This window comes from Panthera tigris, chromosome B4, assembly GCF_018350195.1.
Source record: "Panthera tigris isolate Pti1 chromosome B4, P.tigris_Pti1_mat1.1, whole genome shotgun sequence".
Lineage (NCBI taxonomy): Eukaryota > Metazoa > Chordata > Mammalia > Carnivora > Felidae > Panthera > Panthera tigris.
In genome coordinates this window covers 77,359,502-77,378,455 of record NC_056666.1, presented here as the reverse complement: position 1 = coordinate 77,378,455, position 18,954 = coordinate 77,359,502, and the positions used below count along the sequence as shown (strand labels likewise).

Sequence of the window (18,954 nt, the reverse complement as noted above, 5' to 3'; positions counted from 1 at the left end):
CAGGTAAGTACTTATAGCCTGAACCTAACAAGACTGGTGGACTGCTCAAACAAGCAAACAGAAACATTCTCTATAAAATTTACACAAGACTCAAAGTCTCACAACATAATATTCAAAATATCCAAGATACAAATCCAAACTGATATAAAAAAATCTGAACATCTCACACAAGGGAGAAGACAATGAACAGACACCAACCGCAACATATGAAATTATCAAAGACTTTAAAGCAGCTATTATAATCATACACCAGGAAATAAAGGCAAACACTCTTTAAGTAAATGGAAACATAATCTCAACGAAGGAATAGAACATACACACACACACACACAGGAACCAAATAGGGGGGGAAAAGTTTTTTTGTTTGTTTTACAGTTTTGTTTTCACTGAGGTTTTATTAAATTGCTATAATTTTCCAGTGAACAAGGTCATCTACATCAATTGAATTTCCAATCACACATAAGAATCTAAGGAAGTTGTTTGTGATGTTATTATCTTTAACTATTTATGGAACTAAGAATTCCGGGAATAATTCCACCAGCAACTCACTGGATGGTCCTTCTGCATATTACTCCATATTTTCTGTCTCATTTCAGAAGCTGCTTTAGAATTTGTCTTCCCTGGTTTCATTATCACTTTATCTACATGGCTTTTTGTGGCTTGCAACACATTTTCCGTGGTGGGCCAAAGGTCATTAGGTTTTGAAAGATCCAAAACAAGAACAATAGAAAACGTCCATAAAGTATCACTTGTGATGAGTATGCTGATTAAGTCCTATAAGGAGGTTCCTCCACCTAGTTTCCAAAAGTGAGCAATATCTTTTGGTATATTATTCCCTTTTACTTTTCTTCCATATGTATATTCCAAAGCTAAGGTTGGTTTTAGTGGCTCATCCCTGTCAAGCCACCTCAGAATAATAGTAGCCTTTCCCTGGGTATCGTGGCTTGACCACCCTAGTGTTGTGGGCTCAGCATTGGGACCAGCCTAAAATCAGGAGACCCATGAGCTCCAAGGTGGGCCGAATTTTCAGGAAAAAATTATTTATTTTGAGAGAGAGAGAGAGAGAGCAAGTGCACATGAGCAGGGTAGGGGCAGAGAGAGAGAAAGAGAGAGAATCCCAAGCAGGCTCCATGCCATCAGCATGGAGCCCAACATGGGGCTTGATCTCACAAACTATGAGATCATGACCTGAGCTGAAATCGAGAGTTGAACACTAAACCAATTGAGCCATCCAGGTACCCCCAAATAGAACATTTTAAATTAGAAAATACAATAACAGAAATTTTAAAATCTGCTGGGTGGGATCAAAAGTGGAATTAAGATGACAGAAGAGTCAGTGAACTTGAAGATGGAACCAACAAAAATTATCCAAGCTGAACAATACAGAAGACCTAACACTTAATCATCAAAGGCCCATAGGGAAAGGAGAACGAGTATGGTCCAGGAAAAATATTTGAAGAAATAATAGCCAAAAACTTCCCAAAGTTGGTAAAAGACATAAACTACATTCAAGAAACTCAGTGCATGGCAAACAGGATAAACTTAAAGACATTCTTGCCCGGTGAAAACTAAAACAAAGAAAAAAAATCTTGAAAATAATCATAAAAATTATGCATTACTTATACAGGAACAATAATGCGAATGATTCTGGATGTGTCATCGAGGACAGAAGGCAATGGAACAAGATTTTTAAGTGCTGGGAAAAAAAACAACTGTCAACCTAAAATTTTATATCCAGGGAAAATATCCTTCAAAAATGATGAAGGAATGAATTGTCACATGAAGAAAATCAACAGAAGACATTACCAGCACATCTGCCAAAAGAAAAGCTAAGGGGAATTCTTCAGGAAGGGAAATGATACTTAAGGAGAACTTAGAATTTCCGGAATGCATTAAAACAGAAATGATAAATATCTGAGTAAATGTCATAGACATTTTTACTCCTCTTTAGTTCTTTAAAATATAAATGATGGTAAAAAGCAAAAATTAAACAATGTCTGATGGTGCTTTCAATGAATGTAGATGTAATGCATATGACAATTACAAACATAAAAGGAAGAGGGTAAAGAGGTAAATCTAATGGTGCTAAAGTTTCTACATTCCATTGTAAGTAGTTAATACCTACTCTAAGTAGAATGAATAAGTATGTATATTGTAATCCTCAGTCAAAACTAAAATAACTATACAAGATAGTAAAAAAAACTTAGTAAGTAAACTAAAATAGAGTACTAAAAAAAATATTCAAATAATCCAAAAGAACAGAAGGGAAGTAAATACAAAACAGAAGGAGCAAACAAAATAAATAATAAAATGGCAGACTTGAATCGAAAGCAATAATTATGTTAAATGCAAATGGTCTAAACACATCAATTAGAAAAGAGATTGTCAGGGGCACCTGGGTGGCTCAGTTGGTTAAGCGTCCAACTCTTGGTTTCGGCTCAGGTCATGATCTCACAGTTCATTAGTTTGAGTACCATGTCGTGCTCTGCGCTGGCAGTGCAGAGCCTGCTTGGGATTCTCTCTCTCCCTCTCTCTCTGCCTCTCCCTCATGCTCTCTTTCTCTCTCAAAAAAAGAAAAAGGATGCTAAATGCAATATGAATTGGATTATGGGAACAGAAAGGGGACATTACTAGAAAATCTGGCGAAATCCAAATAAAATCCTGAGGTTACTTAATAGAGTACTAATACTAATGCTAATTTCTCAGTTTTGATAAATGTACTAAGGCTATATAAGAGGTTAATATTAGGGAAAGCTAAGTGAAGGGCACATAGGAACTCTGTACTACTTTTGAAACTCTTTTAATAATTTGAAATTATTTCAAAATTTAAAAATGTTTAAGAGAGGAAAATATATACATGAAAATATGATCAATAGGAATCTGGAGTGGCTATATTAATATCAGACAAAGTGGACTTCAAAGCAAGGAAAATCACCAGGAATGAAAGAACATGAAATAATGATAAAAGGGTCAATTCACTAAATGTATATACACCCAACAAAAGAGACTCAAAATATATGAAACAAAACTTGACAGAACTAAGGGAAGAAATGGACAGATCTACAATTACAGTTGGAGATTTGAATCTTCCTTTCTCAGTAATCAACCAGACAACTAAATAAAAACCAATCAAGGATATCAAAACATAAAGTTGTATACCTTAAATATACACAATTCCTATTAGTCAATTATACTTCAAAAAACTAAAAACAATAAAAAGGTAGAATATAATGTTTCAATTAAATAATCAAATCACCATTTTAGAAAAAGAGAGAGAGGAGAAAAAAATTAAGGATACAGAAGAAATGAACAGCACCATCAATCAATTGATATAATTGACATGTATAGAACATTCCACCAAACAACAGCAGAATATACATTCTTTTCAAGTGCACATGGAACATTCACCAAGATAGACCATATCTTGGCTGGTAAAACAAATCTCAACAATTGTAAAAGTACTGAAATCATACAAAGTATGTTCTTTGACAATAATGGAATTAAACTAGAAATCAATGAATGAAAGACTCTGGACTACCTCACATCAACACATTTCCAAATAATTAACTGCTCAAAAAGGAAGTCTCAAGGGAAATAAAATTTCAACATACCAAAATTTGTAAAATATAGTCACAGCAGTGTTTACAGGGAAGTTAGGGAAATTTAGAGTATTAAAAACTTCTATTAGAAAATTAAGTCTCAAACAATCTAAACTTCCATCTTAAAAAAAAAAAAAAAAACAGAAGAGGGGTGGCCAGGTGGCTCAGTTGGTTAAGTGTCCGACTTTTGATTTTTGGCTCAGGTCTTGATCTCATGTGAGATCAAGCCCTGAGTTGGGCTCTGCATTGGGCATGGAGCTTGCTTGGGATTCTCTCTCTCCCTCTCTCTGCCACACCTCCCCTTGCACTCTCTCTTTCTCAAAACAAAAACAAAAAACAAAACAAAAAAACTTATAAACAAACACAGAAGAGTAAATTAAAGCATACAGAAGGAAGAAAAGAAATATAAGAAAAACAATATAAACAGAAAACAATTTAAAGAAAAACAGTAGAGAAAAATCAGTAAAATTAAAAGCTGGTTTTCTGGGGGCACCTGGGTGGTTCAGTTGGCTAAGTGTCCGACTTCGGCTCAGGTCATGATCTCACAGATCATGAGTTCAAGCCCCTCATCAGGCTCTGTGCTGACAGCTCAGAGCCTGGAGCCTACTTCAGATTCTGTGTCTCCCTCTGTCTCTGCCCCTCCTCAACTTGCACATGCTCATGAACACACACTCTCTCTCTCTCTCTCTCAAAAATAAACATTTTTTTAAAAAGCTGGTCCTTTGAATAGGTGGATAAAATTGATAAGCCTCTACTCAAAGAAAAAAAGAAAAGAATGAATACACAAAATTATCAGTAACAGGAAGGAAAGAAGGAATATCACTATAGACCCCCACACATTAAAAGGATAATAAGGGGGGTGCCTGGGTGGCTCAGTCAGTTGTGCATCTGACTTCGGCACAGGTCATGATCTCGCGATTTGTGAGTTCGAGCCCTGCTTTGGGCTTTGTGCTGATAGCTGGGAGCCTGGAGCCTGCTCCGGATTCTGTGTCTCCCTCTCTCTCTGCCCCTCCCCCACTTGTGCTCTGTCTCTGTCTCTCAAAAATGAATAAATGTAAAAAAAAATTTTTGTTAAAGGGTAACAAGGGAACAGTACATGGAATGTACATTAATTTCACCGACTTATATGAAATGAAACAATTCTTTCAAAGTCACAAAGTATCAAAATTCACCCCAAAAGAAATATGCAACCTGAGTTGTTTTATATCTAATAAAGAAATCTAGGGGCGCCTGGGTGGCTCAGTCGGTTAAGCATCCGACTTCGGCTCAGGTCATGATCTCATGGTTCATGAGTTCAAGCCCCGCATTGGGCTCTGGGCTGACAGTTCACGGTCTGGGGCCTGCTTCAGATTCTGTGTCTCCCTCTCTCTCTGCCCCTCTCCGCACGCTGTCTCTCTCTCAAGTAAATAAACATTAAAAAAATTAAAAAAAAAAAAAAAGAAATCTAATTTGTAGTTAAAACCTTCACACACAAAAAATCCTAGGCACAAATGCCTTCACTAGAGAATCCTACCAAATACTTAAGAGAAGGAATTCTACACATTCTATTCCAAAAAATATCAACAGAAACACTTTCTAACTTATTTTGCAAGACCAGCATTATCCTGATACCAAAAACTAGACAAAGACAGCACAAGAAAAAAACAAAACTACGGACTGATAATATCCTCATGAACACAGATGTAAAACTCAACAAATTAGCAAATCAACATTATAGAAGAGTACCTCATCACAACCAAGTGATGTTTACCCTAAGAATGCAAGGCTGGTTCAATATTAAAAATCAATCAGTGTAATCTATTACATTAACAGATTAAAGAAGAAAAAAAAACCTATGATCATATCAATTGATACAGAAAAAACATTTGACAAAACTCAACATCCATTCCTGAAAAAAACTCTCAGCAACTAGGAATAGAGGGGAACCAAGCCTTATAAAGAACACCTACAAAAACCAACAGCTACCATCATACTTAATGGTGAAAGACTAAATGCTTTTTCCCTAAGAACAGGAAGAAAGCATGAATATCTACTCTCACTACTCTCATTCAATATCCTACTGGAAGCCTGTAAAGTCTATAATAAGGGTGGAAGAGAGAAAGAAATAAAAAGCATATACATTAGAAAGGAAAAAATTAAGCTGTCACTATTCATAGATGACATAATTGTCTATATAAAAGTCCCCATAATCTATAAAAAGGCTTCTAGAACTATTAAGTGAGTTTAACAAGGTTGTAGAATACAGATTCAACATAAAAAATTCATCATATTTCTATACCCTAAGAATGAATTAGAAATTGAAGTCTAAAACAAAAACTTTAAAAATAGATCAAAAAAAAAATACTTAAGAATAAATCTAACAAAATAATGTGTAAATCTGTATGCTCAAAACAATAAAATGCTGATTAATCAAATGCAACCTAAATAGATGAAGACATACATCATGTTCATTGATTGGAATATACGATATAGTTAAGGTATCAACTCTCAACTTATTTACAGATTTAATGCAGTTCTAATCAAAATGCAAGCAGGAGTTTTTGCAACATATAGACCAACTGATTTTAAAATTGATATGGAAAGACCAAAGGATTAGAATAGCCAAAGCAGGGGCGCCTGGGTGGCTCAGTCGGTTGAGCGTCCAACTTCGGCTCAGGTCATGATCTCGCAGCTCATGAGTTCGAGCCCCACATCGGGCTCTGTGTCGACAGCTCAGAGCCTGGAGCCTGTTTTGGATTCTGTGTCTCCCTCTCGCTCTGTCCCAACCCACTTGCATTCTGTCTCTGTCTCTCTCAAAAATAAATAAACATTTTAAAAAATTAAAAAAAAAAAAAAAAGAATAGCCAAAGCAATTTTGAAAAAAAGAAGAAGAAAGCTAGAAAGCTCACACCACACAATTGTCAGTCTTGCTACAAAGCTACAGTAGTCAGACAGTTGGTATCAGCGAAAGGGACAGACACATAAATCAATGGAACAGAATAGAGAGTCTAGAAAAAGACCCACACAAATATAGCCAATTGACTTTTGACAAGGGTGCAAAACAAATTCAATGGAAAAAGAATAGTCTTTCCAATAGCGGGAATAACCACACATCTATCTGCAAAAAGTAAATAAAAATGAACCTGGGTCTAAATTTCATACCTTATACAAAAATTAACTCATATGGATCATAGACCTAAATGAAAAATGGGAAACTATAAAACTTTTAGAAGAAAGCAAAGAACATCTTTGTGTCATATATAAGAATTCTTATGTATGATCTCAAAAACACGATCCATAAAAGAAATAGACAAATTAGACTTAAAATTGAAAACTGTAGCTCTATAAAAGACACTGTTAAGAGAAGAAAAAGAAAAGCTACAAACTAGGAGAAAATATATTCAGGTAATTTATCCGATAAAAGACTTTCTATCCAGGATAGAAGTAATTTTTTTAAACTCAAAAAACACAGTAAGAAAATAAATAATCCAATTTGTTTAAATGTGCAAAAGATCTGAACAGATGCTTCACCAAAGACACCAAGTGCAAATTTACACCTGGCGTAAATGAACTTTCAAAAATTGCTGGTGGGAATACAAAATGGTATAACCACTCTACAAAATATAGTTTCATAGTTTCTTATAAAGGTAAACACACACTCACTATATTACCTAGCAATCTCACTCTTAGAGATATCTTTGAGAAATATGAATTTGGGTTCAAAAACCTATACACGAATGTTTACAGCAGCACTATTCACAATTGCTTGGAATTGGACACATCTCAAATCAAACACCGGTCATCAAATGAGTGGATAAACAAACTGTCACATAACCTCCAGTAGGCTACTACTTAGCAATGAAAAAGAATGAACTATTGATACACACAATATGGACACATCTCCCAGGCACCATGTTAAGTGGAAGAAGCCAGTCTCAAAAGGCTATGTACTGTAGCAGGTAGGATTCCATTTACATGACATTCCAGAAAAGGCAAAACCCTAGGAATGGGGAACCAATCAGTGGCTGGTAAGGATTATGGCTTAAGGAGAGTGTGACTACAAAGGGACAGCAGTGGGGAGACTTTCTGAGGTGATGGAACTGTTCAGTAGGCTGAATGCGGAGGTGGTTACATATATGAATCCAGACATGTGTTAAAACTCACAGAACTATATACCAAATTTGTTTCAACTGTACTTCTTGTAAACTTTAAAAATAACAATAGAAGAAAAAAATAACTAAAGCTGTTAAAAATGTTAAAAGGAAAAAATTATATTTGCTATACATGAGCAAGAACCTCAAAAACTTTTCAAATACTAGTTTTTTTAAGTTTATTTATTTATTTTGAGAGAGCGAGCGAGCAAGGGAAAGGCAGAGAAAGAGAGAGAAAAAGAGAGAGAGAATCCCAAGCAGGCTCTGCACTGTCAGTTAGGAGCCCGGTGGAGGGCTTGAACCCACAGACCACGAGATCATGACGTGAGCCAAAATCAAGAGTTGGATGTTTAACTGACTAAGCCACCCTGGTGCCCCAATATTATTAGTTCTATGGGACTTATTCTTGTGAAGGAAACAGGACCCTAGTCGGTGACAGTACCCTAATAGGAACACGTTTCCAAATAGGAAAAAGAACCCTGTTCATCCCAGGAGCACAGTGTACTAGTCCAAAGCCACAACTAGATCACAGGGGTTCTGGTACCTAAATTTTATACATGAAAACATCAGAGATACCCTCTTGCCCAAAATGTAGACTAGTGTCCATACTCTGACCTCTACAGATCCACAGTAGATTTTTATAATAACCACCAAAAGTCGGCAGTCAGTTCCCACAAATAAGAGTTCTTACTAGGTTCTGTGAGTAAACCATGGAAGGAAAAACAAACAAACAAACAAACAAACAAACAAACAAACCTGGAAAGGCTGTGACAAGTCAACACCTATAAACAGAAGCAGTACCTAAAAGGAGCTGATGGGTCTGCAATCCTGGCTAGAAAAGTGGCACTGCTTTCTGGGGAGGATTTTTTTTTTCTTGAGATTTTGCAATGGATTGCACTGAGTGATAAATATATTGCTCTTAAAAAACAAACAAAAACCCTTTCTCTGAGCACTATCCTGAGCAAAGCTAGGGCTCCAGAGCAGAGTTCAAGCAGGCACAGAAGTCACACTCCCCCAGAGGACCGCTAGGCCTCACCACTGGAAAGCCGGAAGGCAGCCAGATAAGGAGTGGGAGGTGAAGTTGTGGCAGCTCCCACAACCCACAGGGGACAGTACAAACCGAAGACTTACTAATGGTCAGGAAGGAGCATGTGGCTAGGAACAAAACCTAGCAGCCCCCAAAGGTCAGGCTGGATGTAGTCTAATTAAAATGAAAGATGGAAAACACTCGGATCTAATTAATAACATGTCTTCGATATCCATACATAACACAAAATGTACTTTTTTTCTTTGACCTATAAAACTTCCCAGCAATTTCTAATGCCAAGAGTCTATATTAAGATCTCAAAATGAAAGAAGTCTTACCCGTCTGCACTCATGGCTGAACTTTTCTTATGAGTGAGGGGGAAAAAAAAGCTTATAAGGCAAGTGAAATAGTCACATGGTTGTTTACTTTGCTTCCCACTACACTTAATCACTCGTTTTGTGCCTTTCTTGGGTCTTACATACCCCTCCACTTTCTTTTCTAGAGATGTGGAAGAACTATTACAAAAGTAAGTGAAATAAAATAAAAATCTGTAAATCTACCAATACATTACTTGCTCTACAACAGCTAGATTAATAAAACAGGTTGCCAGCATTCAGTGAAGAGGTCTTTCTGGACTTTCCTCATCCCGGACTGGCTTTTGTTTAACTTAATCACTTGCTTTGAGCAGTCAAACCAGGAAACAGGTACTAACTTACACTGTGATTGCACAGAGAACCTCCTGATGGGATTACTTACTGTAAGGATGCTTTGCATCCCTAAAAAGAGGGCTAAATGTACTAACATCGTGTACATGAACTCTCTCTGCTCTACTGGTTCCACACAAACCATGGGGACTTCTGCCAACTGTCTGAGTGCAAACTGTGGCAAATGTTAATGGAATTTGCAAGAACTCAGTAATTGTAGTGGCGAGAAGGAAAATAATATTAACAAATTAAATGAAAAATTTTATTGTATTAAATTGCTTTCCTCTTACGTGTATGCCGTTATTTTCCATGCACATATTCTAATGTTCCAATCACCCTTTGTTTTTTTCTTATTCAAAGATCTTTGCTGAATACGAAAGGCTAGAACAGAACCTAAGCTTCCTGAGCACATCCTTTGCTCTGAAGTTGTATAGTAGGGCCCACTGGCCTCTGTCTGGCACCCTAGATACACCAACGTTTCTGCAAGTCAAGTCTGACATTTTGTATCCACAGCCCAAGATTCAATACCTGAAATAAAAAGAAACACCACTGGCTGATAAAGTCTCTTTCCCTCTGCTTTTACCTATTAGAATCCTTTCAGTTGCAACCTTTAATTAAGCCTGCAGTTTCAAATGGTTTTCATGAAGCACACAGAACATACGCAAATGATCAAAGAAAGAAAGCCACTGAGTTTCAGTAAGGATAAAACAGCCATCCCCCAGGTCTATGAAAAGGTGCATAATTCTTATTTCTTTATATGCGAAACTAAAGGTTAGTTGAGAATATCAAGGAAAAAGACCACATGTTAAATTCTGCTTATAAATGGACAGAATTTAACACTCCAAAATTAGAAAAGGACAGAGATCTACAAAGGTTAAGTAATCTTTATCAGTGAGCGAGCACGGAGAGTAAAGAAGTAGGGACACTTAAGTTTCCCTTAAGGAAAACTTTAAAAGCTCAAGGCGGGGAGGAGGTGGGTGGGGTGAGGAGCAGGCAAAATTCTCTACAGAGAAAGGATTAAAAATTAGAAATAGGGGCACTTGGCTGGCTCAGGCAGAAGAGAATCTGACTCCCAGGGTCCTGAGTTCGAGCCCCACACTGGGTGTAGAGTTTACTTACAAAAATAAATAAATAAATAAATAAATAAATAAATAAATAAATAAATAGGACAGCTTGCTAACCAACATGCTCTGGACTAGACTGCCAACATGTATTGTAGAACATACTTCCCTAAATGTTCTAATTAGAAGACTCTATGTCTTTAAACTTTAAAACGGCAAAATAATCTTGAACTCCTCCTCTTCCCTTTTCCCCATGTAGTCTTTCATCAAGTCCTACTGAGTCTTCCTATAAACTATTTCTTACGTTAGGAAAATGTTAGTTAAACACACGTGACACACATATATAAAATTCTATTTCTTTTCCTTCCTATCTTTCTCACTACAATCCTAGTCCAAGCCCTCGTCACCATGCATCTAAGGCTAAACCAAATAGCCAATTAACTGGATGTCCATTTCTTGTTCTATTCTGTCCTATTACACATTGCTGCCCAATCCTCCTAACACATTATAGCACAGCTTTGATGATGGGTCATTCTGTGCTCCCTCTAAAATCTTATTTGTTCTTCACTGTCTCTAAGGATAAATGCAACTTCAAAAAGTCCTTAATATTTGGCTACCTCTACCCTATCTTTTGCAGGCTTTCCTGCCACTTGGGGGGCAGGGGTTCCTACCCCAGCCCAACTGATTTGTTTACTGCACTCCCAAAATACTTTGTGCATTCTCACCTTCTTACTTTGACTCACACTGTCTTACCGAACCATTCCATAAAGCCCAATTCAAATCATACTTCTTCTGTCACCCTGTCTCTCATTATACCAGTTTAAAGCTCTCTCTTTCCAAAACAAAACAACACACACAAAAAAAAACCCACCCAACTTACTTACATTCTATATCATTTATGTGCCAATTAAACCCTTTAAAGTCGTCATCATGAACCATTACAAAAACCTCTTAACATTTTGTGTTTATAATGTATTTCACCAAATAAATACATTCCTGAAACATAAGGTCTATCTTTTCTCTATCTTTCAACCCTGTCACAATGCCTCACCCACAGTTGCTACTCATGAAAAATCTGTCGATTGGTGTAGTCAGGGTAGGTGATCTACAGTTCCCCACAGAAAGCAACAGACCAATAGTTCTCAAGGCCATGTCTTCCTCTATACTTTTTTCATAAATAATTCTCAAATGGAAACCCTAAAAAGCAATGTCGTTGGTAGGAAAAGGCTGTTTTGGTCCAAACTAACTTTTTTACTTTAAATAAGCCAAGAAATGTCACTAAGAAAAATAAAACATGAGGGATTAGCTACATCATAAGGAAAAGAAGGAAAAATTGATCTCAGATGATTTAAAATGAGAGTTCAAATCCGTAAACAAATACAAGAGAAACTGGTAATGCCTACTGCCTTCATGGAGTGCATACTAACTGATTGGGAGACAGTTACAAGAAGACTTAAATAACTTTGAATCTTCTGATTTTTGAACACTGTGCCTCCGTTAGCTACTCAAATGTAAAATATGTATTTTACAAAACAGAATGGGAGAGATAACTTCAACAGTGCTTTTTGAGAAAAAGTTTTGCTATTAAATGACTTAGAATTCTTTTTTAAAAAGGGGAAATAAAATAACATTTAAGAATGTCACTATATCTTTTGCTCCAAAGCGAGAAAACATTCTCCAGCTTTTCCAATCCAAGGATCAGACAGAGAAAGCTATTTGCAAGCAGGTTCTGGCAGAGCTAGGGATAAAACAACACTTAAAAACCAAACACCTTCCTAAGGCTCCAAGCCCCATCCAGAAAAGATCAGGAGCACTCTAGTTCAGTGGTACACAGAGATGTTTCCAAAAGAGTCTCCTTCTCCTAAGAAATGAGCCATTCCCCAAGTTCACATCCAAACTCCCTTGTCCATTTCACAGCAGTCGTACCCACCCTTTCCCGACCTCTGCTCTGATGAGTCCTCACACTCCCAATACTTTCCTCCCTATCACAATGTAAATCTTAAAAAAAAAAAAATGCCTATTTTCTCCAAGGCCTCTTTCCTAGAAACAACACACTTTGCCTCTTTAGTCTTCGCCAGAATCTTAGGAAATCCAATTGAAGATTCTGCAGCAAATGGGGTTTCTGAGTATTCTGACTCCCGAGAAAGCTCTACTGGTCTCATTTGCAACCTGCTCAATTTTTCTCTGCAATTTAATAATAATACATCAATTTGTTTTCATTTGAAAGCATTTTATTCAGCTTCTTGCTAAGACAAAAAGACAATAGTGAATGTGAAGGAAAAGCCTGTTACATTATCCTTAATTGAAGAAGGTTTCCTCCTGAAACAAGAAACTAACCATGTAATAAATTAAGTCCTATTTATTTACAGCACTGTTGCTCAGTAAAATGAAGGAAAACTGGTATTTCACATTTGCTTCCAGGGAAGCTGGAAGCTTTTAGAGGTTCAGCCTTCAAAAAGTGGAACTATTAGGGGCGCCTGGGTGGCTTGGTCGGTTAAGCACCCGACTTCAGCTTAGGTCATGATCTCACGGTCCGTGGGTTCGAGCCCCGCATCGGGCTCTGTGCTGACAGCTCAGAGCCTGGAGCCTGTTTCAGATTCTGTGTCTCCCTCTCTCTGTGACCTCCCCCGTTCATGCTCTGTCTCTGTCTCAAAAATAAATAAACGTTAAAAAAAAAATTAAAAAAAAAAGTGGAACTATTAAAATAACAACAGAATAAGAACAGATGAAAAATGAACTGCCTTTTCATTGATAAAGTAGCTGTGATCTCTTCCTTTATCAATCACTACCTAAAAATTTAACGTAACATTTTAATTTTGACTTTTTTCCCTTCCCAAGCTCATTCTAGTGGAAATGCTAATGATCGGTAAAATACCCAAAATGTAGGAAAAGGGAGGGAAATAAATGACATGTATAATTCACAGTCTAGATAATCCATCCCTGGGTAAATAAGCATTCATTTATATTTCTCTAATATTCTTACTCTCCAGGAACTCAGAAGATTTTACAGCATAAAAACAGCGCTAATCATCCAAACATGAAAGGAGCCCATCAATGTGTCTTTTGGGGGATTTCAGTGCTTTCCACTTCCAGATCCCAGAACAAGCCCACTGAACATGGGAGGCCTCTCCCTACCACCAACAGTGAAATGCAAGTGCTTCAGACCCCTCCAGCTAACATTTCAGTTACCCTAACCCAACTGACTCCTTTCAGGATCAAGAGACCTTGAGTCCCAAACCTAGAGTACCTCTTAGGCAACCAGCTTTTATTTTGTTCCACTCTCCTCAATATGACACATCTCCATAGACCTAAGGGAAATCTTAACTATTATCCACTTTTACCTTTGCTGTTCTAGCCCAAGAGCCTCCCAGAACTTTTTCTGCTCCACCTCAAATACCCCTCCCAGCACCAATTCCCAGTATACAGTCCTACACCAATTTCAGCCTTGCACATAAGCAAAGTCAGGTGGTAGAAGCCATAATTCCTCTACAGTCCTGGTTATAACTTATGTTGGTGATATGAGAGCATTCATGAGTAGCCAAATGTGTGTATTTACGTGCAAGAGAAATGAAGAAAGATAAGCAGGCACCAAGACCTTTTAAGAAGTACCTCGGAGAGCTGCAGAAACAAAACAGGTATGTTACTTCAACACCTCTTATTTTCACCCATATTCTATTTATTGGTAAATCTTCTGTTCATTTCCCTCATCCTTCCTGCTTCCAAAATGCTCTCTACCAAAGGTACTCTTGCCCTCCCTCTGCCTATCCCAGAATCTTTCATTATGCCCACTCACTATGTTTAGCTACCTAGGATAATGATAATTTCTTAAAGCCAAAATTGTTCACTTTACTTGGTTATATGAACATCAGAATATAACACCACTTAATGGAAAAACATCTTTAAGCAAGAGTCAGTCAACCAACCTGGTACCCATCTCCACTCCATGACTTAATGGTCCTGTAGCCCTGGACAATACACGTAAGCTGTGGGATACTCAGTTTCCTCAGCTATAAAACAGGTAGAACAATATCTGCCTTATCTGACTCAATCAACTGATAGAAGGATTTTAAAAGTTCTGATAAACAGAAAAACAAAGAATAATAATTACCAAAGGTCAATGGTCAGCTGTCAGACCTAACTACATGAGACCCATTCAAATAAATCCGTGCAAATACTATGGGAAAACCCAGAATGGTTCTGAAGACGAAAGAAACTCCAAACTTGATAATCACTCATCGTAATTAAAATATCCAGCTAAAGGAAGGATAAAGGGGAGCCTCAGTCTTTGGGCCTATTCTACCTTCAGATCCCAGGCTGTAGCTAAAAACAGTCCGGTTGCCTGCCAGCTAGCTGGTCAGTGCCAGGGTATTTCTCTTGGGTAAAGAGTCCTATTCTAGAATAGTTCAGGAATGAATGAGAAAAGAGTTACTTTGGTAAATGCATTCTCACTGTCGTGGTGGAGATCAGTACTGCAATTGTACAGTAAAACTTTTCTCCTTTTACACTAACAGTGTCCATCCAAATCAGGGTATCTGCAGATTCTATCCTCTATGCCAGACTGAAGATAAAGCAACCGTCTGCTTTTGAGACTACAGAAATTTAATACAGTACATAGATACTATATCAAATACACATATAAATACGCACTAAGCTGCTAAATCCCTAGAGGGAAAGGAGCAAATATATATTGAGCTCTATGTGTCAGAAACCACAAGGTAACAGAGATTTCATTTAATCCCCACAAACACCCTGCAAGGTAGGTATTAGTATTCCTATTTTTATCGATGAGAACACTGAAGCTCAAATATATTCAATAATTTGCCCAAAGCCACAAAGCTAATAAGTAGCAGAGTCAGAACTTGAACTTAGTTTTGCCTAACTCCAGAGCCCATACTGCTTTTTTTCTCAATGGTGTTTAACTACGGCAACCTTCTTGTGTCTTCATTTCACCTTAATTCCTGAGATGCTACTGACCTCTGCGTCCTGCTTGTGTCTCTACGACCTCACAAAGAGAGAAAATTTTTCCAGAAGGCTTCTTCTTTGCCTTTTCTTTTCCTGCATTTACTTCCTATTCCTGTGCAAACTATTCTTTTTTAGGTTGGATTACCAGGCTAGACCTAACAGTCTGCCATGCCACATTTCAGCAATTAATGTACACCAAAAGCATGAAAGTTCTGTTTCATTCAACACTTTAACAGCCATAGTTTTTGAGCGTGGTATCATTTTCTAAGCTGTTCCTGCCACTTAAAGAGTGTTAGTGTCTAGTACGATGCCTCACATACAGTAGGTACAGAGAGAGAATATTTGTTGATTCACTAAGAAAAGATTTCTTTGGGGCTCCTGGGTGGCTCAGTCAGTAAAGCATCTGATTCTTGATCTCAGGGTTGTGAGTTCAAGCCTCACATCCTCACACTGGGCATGAAGCCTACTTAAAAAAAATTTTTTTTAAAGACTTCTTTACTCCTCTAGTTATCTTGCTATATTTAAATCAAGAGATTTTACAGGAGTCCAATTCCGGGAATGAGTCCTTTCTCATTAAAGATAATTTTTTTGGGAAATATAAACGTGATTCAGAAAAAAAGGTAAGTTAAATATAACAATCTTGTGTTTAAATCCCTAAATGACTAACTAGTGGACTACGAACTTAAGGTTTTAAAAGGCTTGGTTTAAAAATACTTTCATTCTGGATAACTTTTGCAAGAGCTTCTTGCCCTCTCTATGGAAAACAAAAGACTGAAAATATACAATGAAACACAGACAACTGTTTTGCTTAGGACAGTTAAGACTAAGGATGACTTTTTTCCTGTTTTTTTTTCTTACATATATTACATTTTTTCTGCCAGAAGTATGTGTTATTTTCATAATTATGGAAACTAATCTCACTCTGGAAAAACTTTGCCTTTTTAACACTTTCCATACAGTGTGGGCTTATTTTCTTTCTCAGATATAATCAATAGGAATTAAGTATTCATTAATTCATGCCTGTGACTCCAGAACTTGTTACATAACATCTGCAAGTTAAAGATAATTATTTTTCTCTCCATTCATAGAATGTTTTTCTTGCTTTAGGTGGATATGTCTCTATCTTTGAATGCTTTTTAAGCAGATGCAGATTTCTTGTATAATCTTTTCTTGGTTAACAAACACAAGAATGACGTTTGGCCTTGATATAGCCCCAATCTATAGGTCTTTTAACTTTATACATGTTATCTTTTCAGTGACATTAAAGTACTCCAATCATAGTGGGACCTAAATGGAATGAGCTATTTTATGCAGTAGGAAGTTTCCTTCCACGGAAGTATTCAAAGCAAAGATCTCCCATAAGGGGATTCCTGCGCTGGGAGGTTATACGAGCTGAATGTTATGACCACCTTCCCTTTCTAGGATTTTAAAATAAATTTTTTTACAAGTCTACTTTAGCAATAAAATGGATTGCACACTGGCGGTGTCTGCCATGTCAAGTCCTTTTCTTAGCTCACTGTTCAGATCAACCCAGAGAATATTCCCTTCTGATCCAGCTTAACTTAGCAAGCTATCTGATTACTTCTTGTGGAGACCAAATCTCCATAATTATTAACAGATCCTTGCTATGTGAAATTACTGAAATGTGCTGAAATAATGCAGTCAGCAAAATGTCACTGTATGTCTTACATATGGATCTGTTGCAGCCTGTAAAACACTGTCTCCATGAGGGACAGCCAAAATGAAGAGTTATGTGGGAGTAATAAAATATGATAACTAGGCCTGCAACCTCAAGAATAAACCCAGCTGCGCATGCACACACACATCTACAAGAAAGCCTGCTGATAACAAAAGCAAAGAAAAACCCAAATCATGTCCAGCGTGTGCGCACTTCCCCGCAGGGCTGGTCAGGGAACTGTCCTTTCAGCACCACAGCAAGAAACCCTGGTGCAAGTCTAAACACGGGCATCCCAAGCTGGATCGAGTGAGAAAAATTCGTTAAATCTCCTACAAAGAAAGCAACAAGCACTGTACCGGTGTTTGTTTTTAAGTATGCTATATTCTACCTCATAATCCTTTATTAATTTAATATAAAATCCTTTAATTACTTTGATAAAGGTTGACAGAGCCCCAAATGAAAACCAAAGGTATATTAAGTCTGCCTCTCAAACTGAACCCAAGAAACCAATAATTGGCCTGCACTATCAAGAACTGCTTTGCAACATCCACTGCCAGCCCTACTAAGAAACACAACACATTCACACATACCCTAAATCAGACGTTGAGAACATAGAACATGCTCAGAGTTCTCCCTAGGGACAGACTCAATTTCTAGGACAGATGATGCTTGCTGAATAGCAAACCATCACTACCACCCCCCTCCCAAGCAATCAAATTCTCTTTCAGGAAGAACTGAAGGCCTTATGGGTCATGAGTTCCAAAGAAAAAATGCTGCAGTATTTCAAGAACCAGGTTACAGGCAACGTGCTACAAAGCTTTCAGCAGTTTAAGTCTGATTCCCCCGAGATTCCTACCAGAATGGTACCGGATGTTAACGTTATCCAGCCATTTGCATTACACATCAAAAAAAAATTTTTTTTTTTGAGGAAAGAAAAAAAAGTCCCTCCACCCCCATTATCTTCTAATGCACGTGGAGAAAAGAGAAGTACAGAGAGATTGTGAAACAGTGAAAGCGTACCACACCCGAAATCTCCCTTGCAAAGCTAAAACATCCCCAGCCCTAACACACTGCTACCTCTCTAAAGGCTCTCCAGGTTCAAACTTGAGAAAATAGTTATAAAAAGCACTATCCCCATTTGCTCCTGAAGCCCTCAACCACATTTCCTGCTTCCATTCCTGCTGCTCTGGTGCCCACTGTGCATTAAAAAGAATTTTCCTTGTATGGTAGAGCTTGCTCCATGCTAATTATTTCTCCCTCTCCCTGAGTTAGCCAGATGCAATGCCAAGTTTCTCCCCCCTCCCCAAACAGGTGACACCCTTTTATTATGAACACTGATGCCCCGAATCTTGGAATCTCCCCATATAAAACGTATTCCCCCGTGTTTCAAAAACTGCAGTGTAAGTGAGGGAGAGGGCACAGGGTGGAGTAGTTGGAAGGAATGCATGGCTTGAAGAATCATATTTGTCAGACTGGAAAATGATTCCCACTGCACCCCACCTCTAAGCTGGGGCCTCTGAAGGGGTCTGAAAGCCCTGTCTAACCCCGGAAAGTTAACTGCCAAGTCTCCACCGGTGGTTGCTGCAGGCTCGGAGGGGATGGAGCTGAGCTCTGAGGAAAAATGCAGAGGCTTTGCGGTCCCCCAAATACCAGGAGAGAACTAGAGGAGGGGTCTGTGGAGCTGGGCAGTCCTGTAAGCCAAACGCTAAGAAGCCCAGGGTGCTGCCGCTTGTGGTAAGGTGGGGGAGGGAAGGGAGAAAAGAGGAGAGGAACAGGCTCTGCATCGGGTGGCG

At 37.9% G+C, this 18,954-nt stretch overlaps 1 pseudogene; it reads right to left on the bottom strand.

The window, feature by feature from the left end:
* Positions 1 to 397: 397 nt before the first annotated feature.
* Positions 398 to 17,452, bottom strand: LOC122240528 (annotated as a pseudogene).
* Positions 17,453 to 18,954: the final 1,502 nt, after the last annotated feature.